This window comes from Vulpes lagopus, chromosome 8 (genome assembly GCF_018345385.1).
Source record: "Vulpes lagopus strain Blue_001 chromosome 8, ASM1834538v1, whole genome shotgun sequence".
Lineage (NCBI taxonomy): Eukaryota > Metazoa > Chordata > Mammalia > Carnivora > Canidae > Vulpes > Vulpes lagopus.
The window spans coordinates 31,844,208-31,862,281 of NC_054831.1; the positions used below are offsets into that span (position 1 = coordinate 31,844,208).

The window sequence follows — 18,074 nt, forward strand, 5'->3', positions numbered from 1 at the left end:
TATCCATAATAAAAGCTAATGAGCTTAAGACAAAGTAATAGAAAAAAGTGGTTCCTTTGAGCTGAAAGAAAGTCAAACTAGCAATATGTTCTAACTAGAAAAAAAAAAAGAAAATTGGCAACTATGTACAATCTCAAGATGTACCATCCCTCCTTCATTCCACCAAGCCCTTTAAAACAAAAACAATGCAGGAGACACATAGATTATGGCCTCTAAGACACTCTGTGTTGGATGTTTGATTGGGGCTGTCAAGCTACTGATTAGCTTTGTGTAAGCAGGATGTCCAGTTGGTTCCCTCCACCTATTGAACACAGATAACTTTCTCAGCTAAAAAAATAAATCAAACACCAGGACTTATACCACTGTTTCATATTTAACCTTAAAATTGTAAATACTGTTTTTAGAAATAAATTGAGTTGCTATAGTTAATGTTCCTCATTAAGATTTGAATTCAAATCCTAGTGATGATTTTGAAAAATGTTTCCAGGGTTCATGATTTTCTAAGTATAAAACTGGTAACTCAAATCATAAGGATTTGAGATTTTGCCAACAACAACAGTATCACTGACTAAAACATCTTACTTTTGCTTAATTCCTAATGAATGAAGAATACTAATGCTTTATAACTAAAATCATGACTAAATGCTCTCATCACATTGGTCAAATTTTATAACAAATCTCAAAAAAAATTTTTTTAATTTTTAAAAATATTTAATTTATTTATTCATGAGAGACACAGAGAGAGAGAGAGGCAGAGACACAGACAGAGGGAGAAGCAGGCTCAGAGAGAGAAGCAGGCTCCATGCAGGGAGCCTGATGTGGGACTCGATCCTGGGTCTCCAGGATCACGCCGTGGACTGAAGGCGGTGCTAAACCGCTGAGCCCCCCAGGCTGCCCTCAAAAAATTTTTTAAATGAATTAGTCAAATAGTTAAGGAAAGCCAGCCAACATCCAGCACTTGCCTACTTAAAAGGAAGGGAAATAAATAGGAATCATCCATAAGTAGCAAATTTATTGAGTTTTAGGATCAGGAATGAAAATATTTTGTATTAAATAACTTAACAGTTTTCTGGTTCAATATGGTGATATAGGAAAATCCTGAACTTACATCTTTCCACAGACAGACTAAATGTACAGCTACATATAGAACGATTTCCTTTGAGAAAAACTCAAAGACTAGCTAAGCAACTCATACCCATCAAACAAATGAAAAACAAAACCAAAAACAAAACCCACAATGAAGCAAATCAGAGAGGATGAGATGCAATCTCACCATAAACCCAACCCCAGTGCAGTGCCCTGTGATTGGGAAGGAACTCAAAACCAGGAGCTTCTCTCCCATGTCAGGAACTCCAACTTCAAGACTTAAACCTGAGAGAATGAGCCCCCAAACCTCTAGTTTTGAAAACCAGTGGGATTCATACCCACAAGATCTATAAGGCTATAGTGAACTGAAAAACAGCACTAAAGGGCTCTCTCAGGGACACATCTCCAGGGGCCTGCTACCATATTCTCCAGGGATAGAGGCTGGTGGGCACCATCTTTAAACTCCTCACTCCAGCTTGCCAGGATCCCCCCAAAAGGAGCTTATACCCTGTGTGTGTGTGTGTGTGTGTGTGTGTGTGTGTGTATGGCTGCCATTAGGGGAGATCCCTTGATCACCCAATCTGGTGACCAGTGAGTCTTATGTTTGCAGTTCCCATAGAACTGTAACCAGTAGAAAGAGAATTCTTAATTGGCCACCACCCCAAGGCACAACAATGGGCAACAGACTGAGGAATTCAGTAATTCTATGAAAGAGGCTGATCAGTTTATCTTTATAGCTGCAGTGTGAGGGTCATTAAACACACACCTAAGGGCTGACTGTAACCCTCTACAGAGACTTGAGAGGGCAGCTGCTATCTTGGCATTAGCCCTTTGCCTTGCTCCAAAGTGCCAGTATCTTCCAGAGGGGAACTTTTATATGTGTCTAGTGCCCCAGTTTCTGTGGCTGCCAACCAGGGAATGCATCTTGATTGCCTAACTCTAGTGGCCAATGGTGTTTGCATTCCTTATTCCCACAGAACTGTAACACATGGAGAGACAGTTCTTGGCCAGTTGCCACTCCCAGGCTACTGCACACACAGTAAACTTAAAAACATCCCTAGACTTTTTGTGAAAGAGATCTATTTGCGTGTCCCTGGAGCTTCAGGCTGAGGGTGGCTTATGGTTTAGTACACATCTAAGGGCTACTGAGATACACTGTGGAAACAGAGGCTGGTGAATGCATGTTTGTGTTCTCTGTCTTATGTCAGGTCACTGGAATCTCCTGGCAAGGAGCTTATACATTTATCTGGCATCCTAAGATTTTTTTGTGACTGCTGCCCAGAAGACACATCTAGAACACCTAGCCATCATGGCCAGTGTGACTTGCTCTAGAAGTCCCACAGTACTGTACATATATTTCTATACTTTAAAAGTTGCCTGAGGTTCTGGCTTCTAATAATCCTGAACCTAGGTGCTAACTAATATCCATCCTTATGGGACACCAACAGGTCTTGGATATCTTCAACTACTGGGGGCCACTAAAATAAAATAGGCTTGGACAAAAAACAAAGGCTTGAAAGACAACCAAGAGCTAGGGTAGGGTTAACAATAAGGCTCATCTACATGGGGCCACTCATTCAAGAACGAGAGTAGTGGCTATTTTGTCTAATGAATAAATACCTACAGAGAGACAAAGAAAATGAAGCAGAGGACTTTCAAACAAACAAGATAAAACCTCAGAAAAAGTCTTTAATGAAATGGAGATAAATGAGTTATCTGATAAAAAGTTGAAAATAACTGTCATAAAGATGCTCACCAAACTCAGGAGAGACACGGATGAACACAATGAGAAATTCAACAAAGATAATATATAAGAAAGCACCATACAGAAGTCAGAGTTGACAAACACAATAACTACTGAAAAACACACGAAAGGGATTCACCAGCAGACTAGATGAAGCAGAAGACAGAACCAGTGAACTCAAAAATAGGACAGTGGAACTCAACCAATCAGAGTAGGAAAAAAGAAAAAATAATGAAAAAGAGTGAAGACAACTTAGGGGACTAATGGAACACCACCAAAAGGACCAAGAGTCAAGAGTCACATTACAGGGATTCCAGAAGGAGAATAAAGATAGAAGAAGAAAGTTTATTTGAGGAAAAAATGCCTAAAAACTTCCCTAACCTGGAAAAAGATACAGATACTGAGATTCAAGAAACCCAGAGAGTTCCAAAAACGAACCCAAAGAAACCTACCAAGATACATTGTAATTAACTGTCAAAACTTAAAGTACAGAATCTTACAAATAGCAAGAGAAAAACAACTTGTATACAAGTTGGTAAAGGTAAATATACAGTAAAATTCAGTTAATCTAATATTGCAAAGGTGATGGATTAATCAGTTACAAAGCTAGCATGCAGATTAGAAGAGTAGTAATAATAACTGTAACTGTATAATAACTGTATAATTATTAACGGATACACAAAAGATGTAAAAATAAAACCAAAACATAAAACATGGGGTAGTAAAAATGTGGAGCTTTAAAATACATTCAAATTGGGCAGCCCGGGTGGCTCAGTGGTTTAGTGTCACCTTCAGCCCAGGGTGCGATCCTGGAGACCCAGGATCGAGTCCCACGTCAGGTTCCCTGCATAGAGCCTGCTTCTCCCTCTGCCTGTGTCTCTGCCTCTCTCTCTCTCTCTCTCTCTCTGTATCTCTCATGGATAAATAAATAAAATCTTTAAAATATATATCTATTCAAATTTATCAACTTAAAATAGACTATTAAAAATGCAAATTATTTTATGTAAGTCTTATGGTAATCACAAAACAAAATTCTATAGTAGATATACAAAGATAAAAAGAATGGGATCTAAGCATACTACTACATTAAATCATGAAATAATAAAGGAACGGAATAAGAAAGAAACTGAGGAACTGTGAATCAGCCAGAAAATAGTTAACAAAATGGCACTAAGTGCATACCTATTAATAATTAATTAAATGTAAATGGACTAAATTGTCCAAACAAAAGACACAGAGTAGATAAAAAACAAGACCTATCTATATGCTGCCTACAAGAGATTAATTTCAGATGCAAGGACATACACAGACTCAGAGTAAAGGGATGGAAAAAGATAATGAAAGTGAAAACGATAGAAAATGGAAACCAAAAGATAACTAGAAAGGCTATACTTATATAAGAAAAAATAGGTTTTTAAACAAAGACTCTAGTAAGAGACAAAGAAGGGCATTACATAATAATAAGGGTGCCAATCCAACAAGAAGATATAACATCTGAAAATATTTATGTATCCAATATAGGAGATAGGAACTAATATATAAAACAAATATTAACAGACCTAAAGGGAGAAATAAACAGCAACACAATAATAATAGGGAACTTTAATACCTCACTTACATCAATGGATAGGTCTAGACAGAAAATGAATAAGCAAACATCAGCCTCAAAAAGCAGGTTAGACCAGGTAGACTTAATAATAGACACAAACAGAATATTCCATTCAAAAGCAACAACAATTAAAAAAAAAAAACACCATTTTTCTTAAGCACACATGGAACAACATTCTCCTCAACTGATAATATGTTAGGCAACAAAACTAGTTTTAATAAATTTAAGAGGACTGAAATCTAATCATAGTGATGTAAAACTAGAAATAAATTACAAGAAAACTTGAAAATTCACAAATATGTGGAAATTAAATATAATGCTAAAGAACAACCACTGTGTTATAGAAGAAATCATAAGAGAAATTTTTAAAATGCCTTGATATAAGTGAACACACACACACACAACTTACAGGATGCAGCAAAAGCACTTCTGAGAGAGAAGCTCACACAGATAAATACCTACATTAAGAAACAAACAAATATCTCAAATTGCCTAACTTTACAAGAGATAAATTTTTAACTAGACTCACGAGGAACAAGAAGAGAAGATTCAAATAGGAAATGAGAGGAGACATTAAAACTGATATCACAAAAATAAAAAGGATCATAAGTGACTACTAAGAACAACAAAATTTGACAATCTAGAAGAAATAGATAAAGTCCTAGAAACACATAATCTACCAAGAATGAATCAGGAATAAATAGAAAATTTGAATAGATCAATTACTAATAAGGAAACTGAATCAATAATCAAAAACATCCCCCTACAAACAAAAGCTCAGGACCAGATAAATTCTTCACTAGTGAATTCTACCAAACTTTTAAAGAAGAATTAATACCAATCCTTTGTAAACTTTTCCTAAAAACAGAAATGAGGGAAGATTTCCAAACTTATTTTATGAGGCCAGCATTACCTTCATACTGAAACCAGACAATGACACTCCAAGAAAAGAATTTCATAGGCCAATATCCCTGAAGAACATAGATATGAAAATCCTCCACAAAATTAGCAAATTAAATTCAACAACACCTTAAAAGGACTATATACCCTATGATCAAGTGGAATTCATTCCAGGGATGCAAAATAATTCAACATCTACAAATAAATGTGATATGCCATACTAAAAAAATAAAGGATAAAACTCATGAGATCATCTCAACAGATGCAGAAAAAGCTTTTGATAAAATTCAAAATCCATTTATGATAAAAATTCTCAACACAGTGGTAAAGAATACACCTCAACATAATAAAGGTCGTATATGCGAAATCCACAGCTAACATCATAATCACAGTTGAATGATCAGGATCAAGGCAAGATTCCCACACTTGCCACTTTTATTCAACATAGTATTAGAATTCCTAGCTAGAGCAATTAAGCAAGAAAAACAAAAAAGTCACTCAAGTTGGAAAAGAAAAACTAAAATTGTCACTATTTGCAGATGACATGCTATTATATTATTATATTCGGAAAACCCTAAAGATGCCACAAAAAAGGTTCAGAACTTATAAATTAGTTAAAGCCGCAGTGGTTGGGTGCCTGCCTTCTTGCACTGTTAGTGGGAATGCAAACTGGTACAGTCACTCTGAAAAGTAGTATGCAGGTTTCTCAAAAAGTTAATAAGATTTGGGGCACCTGGATAGCTCAGTTGGTTAAGTGTCCAATCCTCGATTTTGGCTTAGGTCATGATCTCAGGGTCATGAGATTAAGCCCTGTGTCGAGCTCAGAGTTCGGCAAAGAATCTGCTAAAGTTTCTCTCTCCCTCTTCCTCTGCCCACCTCAATGTTCACTGTCTAAAAAAAAAAAAAAAAGTTAAAAATACAACTACCCTAGGATCCAGGAATCACACTACTAGGTATTTACACAAAGATTACAAAAACATGAATTCAAAGGGATGCATGCACCCCTATGTTTATAGCAGCATTATTTATGATATCCAAGACAGAAAAGGAGCTTAAAGGATTCAATTAATAAATGGATAAAGAAGAGTGGTTATGTATATGCAATGAATTATTATTCAGCCATAAAAAAAGAATGAAATCTTGCCATTTGCAATGACAAGGAATGGAGTTAGAGAGTATAATGCTAAGCAAAATAAGTCACAGTTAGATAAATACCATATGATTTAAGTCATATGTGGAGTTTAAGAAACAAATGAGCAAGAGAAAAGAGAAAGGGCAAGTGAGAGAGACAGACATACCAAGAAACACACTCTTAACTATAGAGAACAAACTGATAGTTACCACATGGGAAGTGGGATGGGTGAAACAGGTGATAGGGTTTAAGGAGTGTGCACTTATCATGATGAGCACTGGATGATATATATGAAATTGGTGAATCAATGTACCTCTGAACCTAACAACACTGTCTATTAACTATACTGGAATTAACATAATAAAAAGAAGGTCCAAAGCCATAAACTGGCATTTACTTAAACACAGTGGGTTAAACAGATCCATTTATTTTTGCTCCTTCCCTTAAAACCTAAAAAAAGGGAGAGAGGGAAAGGGAGAGGGAGGGACCAAGGGGAGGTGGAGTGAGGCAGGGAGAGAGAAAAAAAGAAATAAAAAATTTTAAGTTCGTTGGAACAAAAAGTGAATGGATGAGTTGTCACTGAGTTAGCAGGAGAGGAAAGTGGAAACCTAAGTGCTACAGAAGGTGAATCAAACAAGAAGGAATCAAATTTGATCAACAGAAAACTTGATCACTAGAATCCTCAGAAAATAGAAGAGAGGGATGGGACTGAATATGAGAGGATCGATTCAGAGTCTGTAGGAGACCAGCCATCTCCACTCCCCTGGTCTTGTAGCTAGTCCACCATTCCTCTTCCACCGTGTCTGGAAACAGGTTTCCATTACTGAGACACAGAGTCAGTATGAAACAGATCCAGAAACACCTGGTGTAGCAGAACAAAAAAGCAAGAGAGGAGGTTGAAGATGGGGATACAGAATTACACGAAAGTATCCACTAAATGATGAAAGCCTTCCCCTACCCTGTTCAGCTCCCAGATGCTGTCTGCCAAGCAAATACCAGTCCTGTCCACCCTTGCCCCAGGAAGGAAACTGAATGCCTTTCCTTCTGGAGAAACTGATTAACCTATTAGAAAAGACCTGTAGATACAGGTATCTGGAGTCCTTGCTCAATCCTAGAGTAATGTCGACCAGCTGACAAATCCCAACCAAAGTTCCTATTCAACTTGCTGCTGTCAAAGAGACATTTAACAAAATCCTCAAACATGAAATTCAGCCCAAATAAACACAGAGAAGAAAAGGAACCTGAAGGAATAGAGAAAAATGTATGGAATGGGGGTGGGGAAGCTAAATTATAACAACAGACACCCTACCCCCCAAAAAAGAAACTCCAATGATTAATATCTGTAAAGAGATAAAGGACATCATAGTATTCATGAAACAGAATTGGATGCTATAAAAAATTATAGAATGAAAAGAAGTCTTGGGAAATAAAAATACAATAGAAATAAATTCAGCAGAACATCTGGAAGACAAAAGTGAAGATATCTACAGAAAATTTGCTGAAAATTAGCAAGAAAATTAGAACATCAGTTTAGGAGTCTAACATCATGATAATACAAGTTTCAGAGAGAACAGAGAAAGTGAAGAAGAAATAAAAAATAATACAGGAAATTTTTCCAGAATATATCCATGAGTTTTAAGATCAAAAGGGCCACTAAATATCCTCTACAGTGTCTGAAAAATACTGTATATCATCAAAGAAATTTCAGAGTACTAGGGATATACAGAAGGTTCTACGTATGAAATGAAAAAAAATCACACACAAAGGAACAAAAGGCAGATGCTCATTGGATTCCTCTACACTAACACAAGAAACTAGAAGGATCTGAAGTAATTCAGATACACTACACAAGAAACTAGACTCTACACTAACACAAGAAACTAGAAGGATCTGAAGTAATTCCTTCAAAAATCTTAGGCATAGTCTATATTCCAAACCCAAACTATCAATTTAGCGTGAGGATAGTATAAAAACGTTTGTTCAGATAAGTAGGATCCAGAAACAATTTGTCCTACACTCTTTCTTTGAAACCTGCTAGAGGGTATACTTCTGGCAAATAAGAAAATAAAACAAAAAAGTGAAACAGCCTTTGGGAATCAAGGGAGACAACATATGTAAAGGTGAAAAGTACTTCCAGGATGACATTGAAGTTTTAGGGGAGTGGCTGTGTGTTAAGCCTGGAGAGCTAGTCAAGAATGGAGCAGAGGAAAATCAACAAGTCAGGAAATGACAGATGTTGGTGAGGATGCAGAGAAGGAGGAAACCTTGTACACTGCTGGTGGGAATGCAAACTGGTACAGCTACTCTGGAAAACAGTACGGAGGTTCCTCAGAAAGTTACAAATAAAGCTACTCTATGACCCAGCAATTGCACTACTTAGGTATTTACCCCAAAGATACAAATGTAGCGATCCAAAGGGGCACCTGCACCCCAATGTTCATAGCAGCACTGTCCACAGTAGCCAAACTATGGAGAGAGCCCAGATGTCCATTGACAGATGAATGAATAAAGAAGATGTTGAGATACGCACACACGCACGCACACACACACGGAATATTACTCAGCCATCAAAAACAATGAAATCTTGCCATTTGCAACAATATAGATGGAACTAAAGGGTATTCTGCTAAGCAAAATAAGTCAATCAGAGAAAGACAATTATATGATTTTTTTTACTTGTATGTGGAATTTAGGAAACAAAACAGAAGAGCATAGGGGAAGGGAGGAAAAAATAAAACAAGACAAAATCAGAGAGGGAAACAAACCACAAGAGACTCTTAATCATAGGAAACAAACAGAGGGTCACTGGAGGGAGGTGGAGGACAAGATGAGATAACTGGGGGATGGGCATTAAGGAGGACATGTGACATAATGAGCACTGGGTGTTATAGAAGACTGATGAATCATTGAACTTTACCTCTGAAAATCATAATACCCTATATGTTAATTAACTGAATTTAAATTTAAAAACTTTTGTGGTATGTATTAAAAAAAAAAAAAAAAAGAATGGAGCAGAGAATGGGGCATTCCAGGAAGGAGGTCTCCCGCATTTCAGGGACAGTACTTTTGCAGCAGGAAGATGTCATGAGAAAAAAATGTTTAAGAAAATGCTGACTAGCTGCACTGATGGTCCCAATGAGAGCTGGTGAAAAAACAATTCAGTGTAAAAAGAAAAAAAAAATCCATGACAAAGACTGGAAAAATAAAGTGCAAATGTGCCATAGTGTCCTTTTCCAAATATTTTAATAATTAATACTGATTGCTCATATTTGTATAAAGTCTCAAATAGTTTTTTGCAGTGGAATAATCCTTTATTTTGAAATGTCATATCAATATGAAACATGTCCAGGTTATATAACTAGTAGCAATAAGAGTTTCTAGAGTAAAAAATGTCAAAAATGTCTACTTGTTCTAAGTGTGGGATGACAACAACAGCTTCTATTGGAATAAATATCCAGACTTTTACTTGCCTTTATTAGGGTTGGAGTACCTGGAGTACGGTAGAAGTCTCTTGGCTTATGACTGCATATAACGGTTTTTCAATTTTTATAAATTCCACGATAATTGTCTCACCTCTAAACAGTATACTGCAGTACATGCTAAATTCACCATGGACCCAGAAATGAATAATTTCCTAGAATATGAAATGTTGATGTTTATAGATTTCATATGAAACTAGAACATGGAGGAAATTTGACACAAGGAGGGGGAAAAAAGACCTGTCGATCTGGGATTATATCTGAAAGATTGCTCATAACTAAGTGAAGTTTGCTTAGCAAGAGGAACATGTCTATTTTCTCATATCATGCAAAATTAATTTATTCTAGTCTACCCAGAGTATACAGTTCAAAACGATAAGGATCTGGGAGAAAGACATGAATTCAAAAGTTCCATTTATACATCTGCTAGACATCAACAAAGTTGGTGTAACTTCTGGTCCTTTTCAGAGGTTATGGTCTTACAAAAATGTCAACTTAACTCAAACCAACCTCCCATCCAGCTCCATGACACAGAGTTAGAGTCCCAGGATGGTCTCACCAAAACATTCCAAATTGGCCCATGTCTTAATGCCTCCTACAAGCATGAACCCTCCGCATTCTCATTCCATCCAAATCCAGATTTCTATGTTTGGGGCCTGAACTGGATCCAGGTTCAAGTCTGCATATTTGCCTGCCTGCATTTTGTCTACTCCAAGATCTTCCAGTATGAGAAGACAGGAGATCAGACACAGCACCAGATACAAAGCAAAAGCATAGCTGCTGCTCATGGTCTAGCACCAGGCGAAACTTCAGAGTCAACAAAGGGAGCTTTTGTTCATTCCCTTGTTATAATGCAAAATAACAAATGCAAATTTCTTTCAAGCTGCCTTCATGGTGAAATGGGGACCAGGGTCCTCAGTGTAACTTAACTTCTCAAGTAAAAGTAAGTTCTGCAACCACCTAATTGCTTTTAGTAACCTCCTCCAACCAGGTTTCAGTAAAACAAAAAATCCTTTATTAACTTCTCTCTAGTAAGGCAGCTGTTTAGTATCAGAAAGCCTTAATAATGACACAACCAAATATAATTCTGCTTTTTAATGGTAGAATAATTAGAACAAACATGCAGTGGAACTCTTGCTGCTATTCTAGAATGCTTCATCATCAATAATCCTCTCTCCTCTGTGTAAAACCGCTTTGTGATAGAATACAAATAAGTGTAAACATTTCACATTTGTTTTAAAGGATGCCCTTTGAAGAAAGCAAGAGCTAAGAGCTACAAGGGAGAGGAGGGCATGAGACATGAAAATACAATCATCCAAAGCAAGGATTTACCCCATGGCTAAAACTATTTGGAAGACCAAACTATAAACTCAATTTTAGAAAGTACAGAGAACAAAAAACATTTTTACTTTGCACTGCATTGTACTCAGGCCATCTTTTATGGCTTTTTTTTTTTTTTTTTTGCTACAAACACTGCATATAATGATACATTCCTGAAACCAGATGGCATATGAACTATTTCAACAAAGAAAGAAATGAAGACAAGAAAATATTTTGTGGTCTTTCCAGAAATCTTTCACAACCTTCATATTTAATGCCAATTACTAGGAAAGCAGCAAGTTTAAAATTATAGCTGAGGCATATAATTACCCGTATTTGACCTATTTATAAACTCTTATGAGGAAAAAGAATACTAGATAGCTGCACCTACTCTTTTTGGTTCCTGACATAGTGAAGTAAAAATATCTAGATAGTATGTCAGTGACTCCTTGGTTTTACTAGCTTCTCATCAGGAGGTTCGCACTGGAATCCCTTAAGTGCTACCTACTGTAGATACCCACATCATTCCATTTAAATAAAAAACAGACCTAAAGAATGCCATGAAATGGAGCAGGGCACAAAGCAAATACATTCTCAAGGTTTCTGAGTTGAGATGTGGTAGAGCAAACACAGTGGGAATGTGAATGCAGAAATTAAGTAGATGGATAAATTTACTGGGGCATTTCCTCTGAGCAGCAACAAAAACCTTTTACAATCAATGCACATACTAACAAAAGCCCTCAGAAACAGAGCCCAGATGTCCATCGACAGATGAATAGATAAAGATGTGGTGTATATACACACAATGGAATACTACTCAGCCCTCATAAACAATGAAATCTTGCCTTTTGCAACAACAGGGATGAAACTAGAAAGGGATTAAGCTGAGTCAAGTCAGTCAGAGACAAATACCATATGATTTCACTCATATATGGAATTTAAGAAGCAGGATGGAGGAGCATGGAGGGAGGAAGGGAAAAATAAAACAAGATGAAATCAGAGAAGGAAACAAACTATAAGAGACTCAATCATAGCAAACAAACTGAGGGTTGCTGGAGGGGAGGTGGGGTAACTGGGTGATGGGCAGTAAGGAGGGCACAGGATGTAATGAGCACTGGGTGTTATATGCAACTGATGAATCACTGAACTCTACCTCTGAAAATAATAATACACTATATGTTAATTAATTGAATTTAAATTTTAAAAAATATAGAAACCTGGGGCAAGAAAGGACAAAAAAGAAAAGAAAAGAAAAGAAACAGAGCAGGGAGTATTATACCAGTGAGAACCTTCATATCCAGAGGTCAGAAGACATGAACCTAGTATACCAAAGTTTGAGATTCAGCAATTAATTTATAGTTCTCTTTTGAGTAATGAAGCAAACTTATGTGCTTAACATATAAGTGATTTAACCAGCCAACCTGTTTCATGAAAATCTGCACAGTTTCTTGAATTAGCTTAATATATGAATTATTCTTAAAACCAAATGAAAGCATATTTAATACCTTTCCACATATGGAAAGGTTTTCTTTTCTTTTTTTTTTTTTTTTTGGAAAGGTTTTCAAAAATCTACATCGATTCCATTGTTATCTAGAAGGTTTGTATAATCATAATTTTAGTCAAGTAAGGAAGCAGTCATTCTTAGGTTTGTTGAGAAAATGAATCATCTGCTTTTACACATGAAATAGAAACCAACTAAAATAAACCTCCCTGTTACTAATGTTCTCACCATTAGGTGATATATTAGTTTGAATGAAAAACTTACACATTAGCAGAAAAAATAAATCAATGGTAAAAAATTGGCAACCTCACATATTTTTAGCCTGAAGTATAAGAAATAAATTCTCCAGTAGTAAAAGTTGAAGACACAAAGTGAAATTCAATATATATGGATGAGAGACCTGTTAATTGAGAACAATTGTTCAAAATATCCAAATATAGGAAATAGGCTTGTTCAATAAAAACCCAATTCAAGGTCTGCCTTGAATAGAAAAAGTTAGCAACTATAAAATGGTAGTAACAGCAAAAGGGAAAATGACTCAGAGGGAGAATGAAATGGGAAGGCAGGAAAAAGGAACAGTGGTTGTGATTAGAGGACTCTCAAAATCTTAAGAAAGAACATCCAAGTGCTGAAGGAATTTAAGACATTACCTATTTGAGTGGATAGTTGAAGTGGAAGTTAAATTAAAAAAATAAGCAGCAATCTGGAGCAAGAAAGAAAGAAAAAAAAGAAACAAACAGAGCAGGCAGTTATTATACCAGTGGGAACCTTCACATCCAGAGGTCAGAAGACATTAATTATATTGGAAATGGCTCTATCAGCTTCTAACTACAAATAATCTTCATGAAATAACAGCAAGTGATCCTCCAGGATATTCTCGTTCTCTCATCCTCTCATCTTACCTCTTCAGATGCAAACATCTCCCCTAAAGCTGTCTCCCTGTTCTCCCTTCCCTGGTTGTCATCCTTCTCCTGATTCCTTCTATTGTCTACAGGATTCTTTGACTGTTTCTAACCAACAAGGACACTTTCTATTCTCATCAGAAATGCTTTTGTCAGGACACCTGGGTGGCTCAGTGGTTAAGTGTCTGCCTTTGGCTTAGGGCGTGATCCCAAGATCTGGGATAGAGTCCTGCATCCGGCTCCTTGTGGGGAACCTGCTTCTCCCTCTGCCTGTGTCTCTGCCTCTCTCTCTCTCTCTCTCTCTCTGTGTGTGTATGTGTGTGTGTGTGTGTGTGTGTCTCATGAATAAATAAATAAAATCTTTTTAAAGAATTTTTTTAATTAAAAAAATGCTTTTGTCTTAACTGAAATGTCTTTCTTTGATGATGCTACTAACTTCATCACGATCTTCTCTGAGCATGGAGGGCTCTGCATGCTCACCTGTCTCCAAAGCTATTACAACAGTTTTGCCCGTCATTCACCCAACATCTGCTCCTTTTTGAAGTCTGTGTGCTCCACCTATATCACTCTCTCTTCCTTGGTTGTCACCAACAAGCTCAGCCATTTCCTCATTTTTCTCAATGACTTTACCATTTAGCCTTTCATTTCCTGCCATCACTTCTGGCCACCATCCATGTTAAGTTCTTTCTAACATCTTAACTTCATGGTTCCTTGACCACTTCCTCTACTGCTATGACCTTAACTTCCACTTCAACTATCCACTCAAACAGATAATGTCTTAAATTCCTTCAGCACTTGGAGGGCCTTTAAGATTTTGAACTTTCAGAGTCCTCTAATCATAACCACTGTTCCTTTTTCCTATCTTCCCATTTCATTCTCCCTTTGAGTCATTTTCCCTCTTGCTGTTACTGCCATTTTCTTGAGTCATTATCTCTTTCCCCCTTAAGTCCTGATCTGCCTTTCTCTGCTTTCCTTTCTGATGCCACACACTGCTTGGATGAGGATTTCGAGGACACTTCTCAAGGATCATCACATTAAATATTATAGCATCCCCATCTTGCCAGTTCCTCCCTTCAGAGTAAAGATTATGTTTGAAATAAAGTCACAAAACATGCTCACTGACTCTAATATGTGTTCTCACTTTTGCTAGGAAATGGCATGGCACTCCTTTCTTGGTATCCTGATCACCTCTCAGAGTTCTCTTCAGCCTTTTTCACTGTTCTTAATCTCACACTTACCATAATTATCCTTCCTATTGCAGCAAATGTCTTCATCATATATCTTACTGGTAATATTGTTATTTGGCTTAGCACTTCAGTTTTCTGTTCCTACATCTTTTCCCCTTCCCTGCTTCTTCTGAGGGAAAAGTTTTCATCCTCCTTCCTGTGGAAGGCCTCGTATGGATTATACATTAAATATCAATCTTCAAAAACAGTTGGCTTATTTTCAACTTAAAGGTGAAAAATTATCTTATTCCTGTCACTTTTGAAATGTGCAATTGAAAGAATGGGAGTTTTGTTTGGTGTGGGGATGTTAGAGTGTTCATGGAGAAGCAAAGTCATTCTGGAGTTTAGGACATTTTCTGAGGAGGGCTTCCAAAGGTGGGTCCTAGAAACCCAGATGGAATCCTGAAGCCACTGGCTTCTAGAAGAGAGAAGCTCCAACTGGGGAAAGTGAGAATATTCAGTACCAGAACATTCTGCTTTCAACTGTGCTCAAAATTGAACTTGGATACTCTTATGGAGAAGGGAGCATCTATGATGAAAAGAAGAATGAGCTGAGGTTAAATGCAGAAGGGAGGATGGTGCAAACAGAATTGGAAGTGCTTATTTCCTTCAAAATAATACTTTGTAATTACAAATGTAATAAACCTTAGTGTTGAAAAGCTGAAAAATCAGGACTACTTAACAAGAAAAGATAATCTCAAAACTCCACCAAAGAACCAATGGTATTATTTTGATATAATTCCTTCTAATAAAAACACACATTTTTAGTTGGTTTAAGTTTTTCTCATAAAATTGATATTAAGCTGTATATACATACAATTGTTTCTAGTTTTCTGGGGCTTAACACTACGTTGTTATTTTGACATGAGATCCAAGCATCATCTCTGAGCATACTGCTCATATATGGCTCCATCTGATTTCTGAGCTGAGCCCTGGCCCTTCCAAAAGGCCACTACCCAGCAGGGACTTTAATCAAATTACTTTGTAATCACTAAAGGAGCTCTCATACATACTGAGGCAAGATGAGACGGAAATGTTGAAGAAATATTGCACCATAGTTTTACTCTTTCATGGAAAGCATCTATTATTTGAGATGCACATATAGGATTTCTTATGGATGGTTGAGGACCATCTTTGAATGCACATGGGGTATCTGTAAGTATTTCCAACTATATTTTGGACACAAAATAAGACTACCAGCCATAAAAATAAGGACTAAACCTCCTTTTGGAAATGTAATTAAACATTATATTCACCAAAAAACTAGCACAGCAAAGTACTATTATTCTAATATCTAAGAACGCGACACTGTATCAGAGCCAATTTTTACATGAAAAAAATCACGAGGAAGAATATATCAAAATGTTATTCCTTAGTTAAAAGTTTCACACTTCAGGAAGTTCCTTGATTGAATTTTCCATTTCAGGGAAGGGTTGTTTTTACAGTGATCCAACACCAACACTGTTAATGCATAGTCATCATCATGTTGTATTTATGAAGAGCCCATATCTGCATGCATGGCCAGGTGCTACAAGATTAAGGCCATGATCTTACCTACATTCCTTATTCACCATTCTCCAATGTGCTTGGTGAATGTGTGCGTGTGTTTGTATAGATGTGACTTTATAACAAATTGAAAACACTGCATTCTGCTCTTTTTGCCCTAATATTATTTTGAAGGCCCTGCTCGTTCCATAACTTGCACTTTCACTGCTATTAGACTGCTTTGTTATTTGACTAGACTCAGCAGATAACAAAAACCATTTAACCAGAAATGGAAGTCGCTGCCTATTAAGTCTTCAGGATCAAAAGCAGAATGGCTTATCTTCCAAATATTAAATTAGGAAGAGAAGGCAACTGGGTTGCACTGAAATTAACTTAGGAATTAGTCATTTGCCTACAACATTTACATAACATTTAAAGATGTGTAGAATTCATTGGTGTATTCTTGCCGATATGATCTTAGTGATCACTAAATCATATATTATTCAAAGGTAATGCTTTTGTCTTTTTCATCTGTGTGTCCTCAGCACCCAACACATTGCTGATGCTCAATTAATAGTGAATGAAAAGTGTTAGATTTTTAAACACATTTATGTACACTTAAGACCTCTCTATAATTGCTTGATGATTATACCTCTTCAATCTCCGTTGCTTATTTTGCCTCAAACTGTTGTGCTTATCCTCTCCTTGCCTGTGTGTTAAACCTATAAGGTAAGGTTTACAGAACATAGGAAACCATTTATATTCTAATGTCAGTGATATAATGAGTTCTTGCATCCCAATTAGTAGAGGGTATTTATTCATGAGAGACACACATAGAGAGGTAGAGACATAGCAGAGGGAGAAGCAATTAGTAGAGGTTAAAGGATGGAAAAATGTTCAACTCTCTAAATTATACTGACCAAGCCGTATGTTGGAGTTCGAGCAGCCGTCCAACATCAACAGGACAGGAAGGGAGTAGCACAGAAGCTCTCAGTCTTTCATCAAAAGTCTGGCATCTGATGGGAGTGTTAACATGTCAAGTACACACACCTTGAACTAGCGGTTTGATTGTACTGTGGCCAACTGACACTCCAAGTATGTACTAGAGAGGGAAAATGTCCTCTCAGACCTTTCAAATGTCTCACTTTCTCCATGATATTTTAAAGTAAGATGTTAATGAAAAAAAAATTAAAATGTTAATGAAACACAGGAGAAAAGGAGGAGGAGTTGAAAGGGTCCCCAAATTGAGTAACTTGGCTGAACAAACTTTTCCAATGTCATTCTATTCCATGGGATTCTTACTTAGTTCTTCATATCATTCTGTGTATAAGGTAAATGAGGTCAGCTGGAAAAGTATGATTAAGTAGGAAAACTCTGGAACTGATGAGGTTTGAAAACAAAAATCTCAGTCCATCTAGGTATGAGGTTAAACGGAACAAACAGGCTTGCTCTAATCGTAGGAGAGCTTGCTCTTCCTTTTCATTGGTCTGTTCCTGCTTCACTCATTCAAAAATGTTTTTGATCATGTCAGCCCTGGTCTAGGTCCTGGTGAAAAGGCAGTGAAAAATGGTCAAGGTTCCTATTCTTAAAAAGCTCGCATTATAATAGAGGGGCAAAAGCAGTACACATACTAACAAGAAGTCAATAGGAAGCTATCAGAAAGAGTTACATGCTATGCGGTCATTAAAGA

The 18,074-nt window shown here is 36.8% G+C and overlaps 1 protein-coding gene across 4 annotated transcripts in view; it reads right to left on the bottom strand.

Moving 5' to 3' along the window:
- PALLD (palladin, cytoskeletal associated protein) overlaps nucleotides 1–18,074 on the bottom strand; it is a 400,423-nt gene that overhangs the window by 167,279 nt on the left and 215,070 nt on the right. The window lies entirely within an intron of this gene.